This window comes from Mus musculus, chromosome X (assembly GCF_000001635.26).
Source record: "Mus musculus strain C57BL/6J chromosome X, GRCm38.p6 C57BL/6J".
NCBI lineage: Eukaryota > Metazoa > Chordata > Mammalia > Rodentia > Muridae > Mus > Mus musculus.
The window spans coordinates 149379335-149386069 of NC_000086.7; the positions used below are offsets into that span (position 1 = coordinate 149379335).

Here is a 6735-nt window from a genome sequence, read left to right on the forward strand (position 1 = left end):
ACAGAAAACCTTGTCTTGAAAACTTAATATATATATATATATATATATATATATATATATATATATATATATATATATATATATCATGAAGACATGGAGATGATTAACATGCAGTGCCTGCCCTTTACATTTGACTCACTATGCAACAGAGGATATCTTTGAACTCTAATCATCCTATTCTACCTCACAACTGCTGAGAATACAAAAATACACCACCACATCCATGATGCAGGGCCAGGAAGGATACCAAGAGGGGAGCACTCTATCAACAGAGTACATCCCCAGCCTTTGTTCTGTCTCTTTTTGATTGACTTTTCATTTTTTTCAAGTTTTTCTTAAACTTGATCTATATCAAACCATATCTGATAGTACTACTTTTATACTTCTGCTTTTCCCACCTTACAAAATAGACATGTCAACTCATCTCAAAGTTTAATTGAGATTGCAGACCTCCTGGGCAGAAAACAAGGGATCATATGAAATCTGGTGCAGATATTAAGAAAAATTTATTATGCTAATTATGCTGACTTTTGGTAAATACAGATAGTTTCTATTGCATTGGATTTAATAAAATAATGATGGGACTAAACTTTCATTTGTTACCTCATATCATATAACTATAAGTTTTATGTTAGATAATTATGTAATCATTGCTCTATAATTTAGGAAATTCTCACTGATATTGTTTAAAATGAATTCCTTTCATTCCCTTCTAGTATTTTATATGAACTGTATTACTTCACACTAAAGTTTACTAAAAATGCAGAGTATGATTTCATTTGAACAATACATGACATGCAGATATATGAGTTCATTTTGTCAATAAAATTCCCTTTTCTCGTTTAAAAATATGTTCCCAAAAGATACTGTCTTTTTAGTAAGTATAAGGTTTTGTAACAGAATCATTGTAGTTGAAATAATTCTGTTATGATGGCTACAATGAAAACAGTCAGGTGATAGTCTCAGGGCATAACAGTAATAGGAAATAAACATTTTCACAACATAAGTTTTTACATGCAATTATGGCAAAGACTAGGAGGCAATAAAAAGACTTTCAAAAGTGAGAATACAGAGTGGGGGAAATGGCCACACTGCAGGAGAGTAAAGTCAAAGTGGATGTTGAGTTGAAATTAAGCAAAAATGAGCTGAAGAGGCATGTGAAAGCTGAGAAGAAACTGGAAGAGAAAGGCCAAGTGGAAAGAGCTCAATGAGAAACAGCTAAACAAGACTACTGCTGCTGTCACCACCAACTCCACTGCTGACATTGGTGTGGATGCCGAGGAGGAGACTCTGGACCCAAATCAATATTACAGGATCCAAAGTCCAGCAGCTGAAGGTCAGTGTGGAGGACTCATACCCACTCAAGTACCATGTGGACATCTCATTCACTCAGTTCACTCAAGAATACAGCCACCTGCAGCCTGGGGATCACCTGACTAACAACATAAGTGGCAGGTCACATCCAAGAGAGTGTCTGGGGAAAATTCATCTTCTATGACCTTTGAGGAGAGGAGGTCAAGTTACAAGTCATGGCCAACTCCAGGAATTATAAATCAGAGGAAGAATGTGTGCATCTCAATAAAAACTGCATCAGGGAGATATAATTAGAGTTGAGGGTAATCCAGGGAAAACCAAGAAGGGCAAGCTGAGCACCATCCCCCAGGAGATCACACTTCTGTCCCTCTGCTTGCACATGTGCCTCAGCTTCATTTTGGCCTTCAAAGACAAGGAAATAAGGTCTCTTCAGAGATATTTGGGCTTGATACTGAAGGAGTTTGTGAGATAGAAATTTGTCATCTTCTCTAAAGATAATCACAGATATAAGAAGTTTCTTAGATGAGCTGGGATCCCTGGACTTTGGAACTCCCATGATGAGCATCATCCCTGGGGGAGCTTCAGCCAAGCCTTTCATCACCTATCACAATGAGCAGGAAAATGAACTTATGTATGAGAATTGCTCCAGAACCCTACCATAAGATGCTGGCTGTTGGTGCCATTGACAGGGTTTATGAAATTGGGCACCAGTTCTGGAGTGAAGGGATTGATTTGACTCACATTCTGAATTCACCACCTGTGAGTTCTACATGGTCTATGCAGACAGTCATGACCTCATGGAAATCACAGAGAAGATGCTGTCAGGGATGGTAGAAAGCATTACCAGCAGTTACAAGATCACCTGCCACCCAGACAGGCCAGAAGTCCAAGCCTGTGAAACTTACTTCACTCCACCCTTCAGGAGAATCAGCATGGTAGAAGTGTTTGAGAAAGCCCTAGGTATGAAGCTGCCAGAAACCAGTCTCTTTGAAATAGAAGAAACTTGAAAAATTCTTGATATTTCTGTTGCAAAAGCTGTTGAATGCTCCCCACCTAGGACCACAGCCAAGCTCCTTGATAAGCTTGTTGGAACATTCCTCGAAGTGACATGCATCAGTCCTACATTCTTCTGTGATCACCCACAGATTATGAGTCCTTAGACCAAATGGCACCACTCCAAAGAGGATTTAACTGAGCATTTTGAGCTGTTTGTCCTGAGAAGGATGTATGTGATGCCTACACTAAGCTGAATGATCCCATATGGCAGCAATAACAGTTTGAAGAGCAATCCAAGACCCAGTCTGCTGGTGATGATGATTCCATGTTCATAGATGAAAACTTCTGTGCTGCCCTGGAATATGGGTTGCCCCCAACGGCTGGCTGGGGCATGGGTATGGATCAACTCAACCTGTTTCTCACAGATTCCATCAAAATCAAGGGAGTACTTCTGTTTCCTACCATGAAGCCTAAAGACAAGAAGAAAACTGCAACAGCCACTGATACCCCAGAAAGCACAGAGGCCAGCCCCTCTGTCTAGAAGATACATGCAACTATGGCATCTGAATCTCAGAAGATCTGGTCTGAGGGAGTGATTCCTGAGTGGAACCATCCATCTGGCCCCTGCAGTCCAACCACCACAAGAGAGAAGACCAAAGTGTGGATACTCTGATCCTTCTTAGAAGGGGGGTCAAAATACCCATGGAAGGTGTTACAGAGACAAAGTATGAACCAGAGACTGAAGAAATGACCATCCAGAGACTGCCCCACCTGGGGATCCATACTGTAAACAACCACAAAACCCAGACACTATTGCAGATGCCAAGAGCTTGCTGACAGGAGCCTGATATAGCTGTCTCCTGAGAGGCTATGCCAGTGCCTGACTAATACAAAAGTGGATGCTCATAGTCATCCATTAGACTGAGCACAGGATCCCCAATGAAGGAGCTAGAGAAAATAACCTAGGAGCTGAAGGGGTATTCAGCCCCCTAGGAGAAACAACAATATGAACTAACCAGCAACCCCAGAGCTCCCAGGGACTAAACCATCAATCAAAGAAAACACAAGGAGGCACTTGTGCCTCTAGGTGCATATGTAGAAGAGTGTGGCCTAGTCAGTCATCAATGGGAAGAGAGGCCCTTGGCCCTTGAAGGTTCTATTCCCCAGTAAAGGGGAATACCTGGGGAGGAAGCAGGAGTGGGTGGGTTGGGGAGCAGGGAGAGGGGGAGAGGATAGGGGATTTTCGGAGGGGGAACTACGAAAGGGGATAATATTTGTAATGTAAATATAGAAAATATCTAATTAAAAAATTGACTAGGCAGCGGGCGCCACCTTGGTTCCGGGACTCCGCCGAACTTAGGAAATTAGTCTGAACAGGTGAGAGGGTACACCACAGAACCGGACAGCTTTTGGGACAGGCAGAGCCACAGAGCCGCTGAGGTAGCACCCTTTTCAGGCCGCAGACAGTCGGCCACCTAACCGACCAGAGGACAGATGTCCACCTGGATCAGAAGGCCTCAGCCTCAGGAGCTGCAGGCGCCACCTTGGTTCTGGGACTCTGCCAAACTTAGGAAATTAGTCTGCACAGGTGAGAGTCTGCACCACAGAAGCTGACAGCTTCTGGGAACTGCCAAAGCAACACAGCTTCTGGGAAAGGTCCTGTTTTGGGCCTTCTTCTTCGGCCAGGAGGAGGTCCAAACACAAGATATCTGTGCACCTTCCCTGTAAGAGAGCTTGCCAGCAGAGAGTGCTCTGAGCACTGAAACTCAGAGGAGAGAGTCTGTCTCCCGGGTCTGCTGATAGACAGTAACAGAATCACCAGAAGAACAATCTCTAAAGAGAGTCAACTATAACAACTAAATCCAGAGATTACCAGATGGCGAAAGGTAAAGGTAGGAATCTTACTAACAGGAAACAAGACCACTCACCATCATCAGAATCCAGCACTCCCACTTCGCCCATTCCAGGGCACCACAACACACCCGAAAAGCTAGACCCGGATTTAAAAGCACATCTCATGATGATCGTAGAGGACATCAAGAAGGAATTTAATAACTCACTTAAAGAAATACAGGAGAACACTGCTAAAGATTTACAAGTCCTTAGAGAAAAACAGGAAAACACAATCAAACAAGTAGAAGTCCTTACATAAAAAGAGGAAAAAACATCCAAACAGGTGATGGAAATGAACAAAAACATACTAGACCTAAAAAGGGAAGTAGACACAATAAAGAAAACACAAAGTGGGGCAACACTGGAGATAGAAACCCTAGGAAAGAAATCTGGAACCATAGATTCGAGCGTCAGCAACAGAATACAAGAGATGGAAGACAGAATATCATGTGCAGAAGATTCCATAGAGAACATCGGCACAACAATCAAAGAAAATGGAAAATGCAAAAAGCTCCTAACTCAAAACATCCAGGAAATCCAGGACACAATGAGAAGACCAAACCTACGGATAATAGGAGTGGATGAGAATGAAGATTTTCAACTCAAAGGACCAGCAAACATCTTCAACAAAATTATTGAAGAAAACTTCCCAAATCTAAAGAAAGAGATGCCCATGAACATACAAGAAGCCTACAGAACTCCAAATAGACTGGACCAGAAAAGAAATTCCTCCCGACACATAATAATCAGAACAACAAATGCACTAAATAAAGACAGAATACTAAAAGCAGTAAGGGAAAAGGTCAAGTAACATATAAAGGCAAGCCTATCAGAATTATACCAGATTTTTCACCAGAGACTATGAAAGCCAGAAGAGCCTGGAGAGATGTTATACAGACACTAAGAGAACACAAATTCCAGCCCAGGCTACTATACCCAGCCAAACTCTCAATTACCATAGATGGAGAAACCAAAGTATTCCACGACAAAACCAAATTCACTCATTATCTCTCCACGAATCCAGCCCTTCAAAGGATAATAACAGAAAAAAACCAATACAAGGACGGGAACAACACCCTAGAAAAAAACAAGAAGGTAATCCCTCAACAAACCTAAAAGAAGACATCCACAAGAACAGAATGCCAACTTTAACAACAAAAATAACAGGAAGCAACAACTACTTTTCCTTAATATCTCTTAATATCAATGGTCTCAGCTCCCCAATAAAAAGACATAGACTAACAAACTGGCTGCACAAATAAGACCCAATTTTGCGGCTTACAGGAAACTCATCTCAGAGAAAAAGATAGACACTACCTCAGAATGAAGGGCTGGAAAACAATTTTCCAAGCAAATGGTCTGAAGAAACAAGCTGGAGTAGCCATCCTAATATCTGGTAAGATTGACTTCCAACCCAAAGTCATCAAAAAAGACAAGGAGGGGCACTTCATTGTCATCAAAGGAAAAACCCTCCAAGAGGAACTATCAATTCTGAATATCTATGATCCAAATACAAGGGCAGCCACATTCATTAAAGAAACTTTAGTAAATCTCAAAGCACACATTGCACATCACACAATGATAATGGGAGACTTCAACACAGCACTTTCACCAAGAACAGATCATGGAAACAGAAACTAAACAGGAACACAGTGAAACTAACAGAAGTTATGAAACAAATGGATCTGACAGATATCTACAGAACATTTTATCCTAAAACAAAAGGATATAGCTTCTTCTCAGCACCTCATGGTACCTTCTCCAAAATTGACCACATAATAGGTCACAAAACAGGCCTCAACAGATACAAAAATATTGAAATTGTCCCATGCATCCTATCAGATCACCATGCACTAAGGCTGATCTTCAATAACAAAATAAATAATAGAAAGCCAACTTTCACGTGGAAACAGAACAACACTCTTCTCAATGATACCTTGGTCAAGGAAGGAATAAAGAAAGAAATTAAGGACTTCTTAGAGTTCAATGAAAATGAAGCCACCTCATACCCAAACTTATGGGACACAATGAAAGCATTTCTAAGAGGAAAACTCATAGCTCTGAGTGCCTCCAAAAAGAAACTAGAGAGAGCATACACTAGCAGCTTGACAACACACCTAAAAGCTCTAGAACAAAAGGAAGCAAATTCATCCAAAAGGAGTAGACGGCAGGAATTAATCAAACTCAGGGGCGAAATCAACCAAGTGGAAACAAGAAGAACTATTCAGAGAATCAAGCAAAAGAGGAGCTGGTTCTTTGAGAAAATCAACAAGATAGACACACCCTTAGCCAGACTCACTAGAGGGCACAGGGAAAGCATTCTAATTAACAAAATCAGAAATGAAAAGGGAGACATAACAACAGATCCTGAAGAAATCCAAAACACCATCAGATCCTTCTACAAAAGGCTATACTCAACAAAACTGGAGAACCTGGATGAAATGGAGAAGTTTCTAGACAGATACGAGGTACCAAAGTTGAATCAAGATCAGGTTAATGATCTAAACAGCCCGATATCCCCCAAAGAAATAG

At 41.3% G+C, this 6735-nt stretch overlaps 1 pseudogene; it reads left to right on the forward strand.

Annotated features, from left to right (window-relative positions):
• On the forward strand, window positions 1073–2968 carry Gm8366 (predicted gene 8366; annotated as a pseudogene).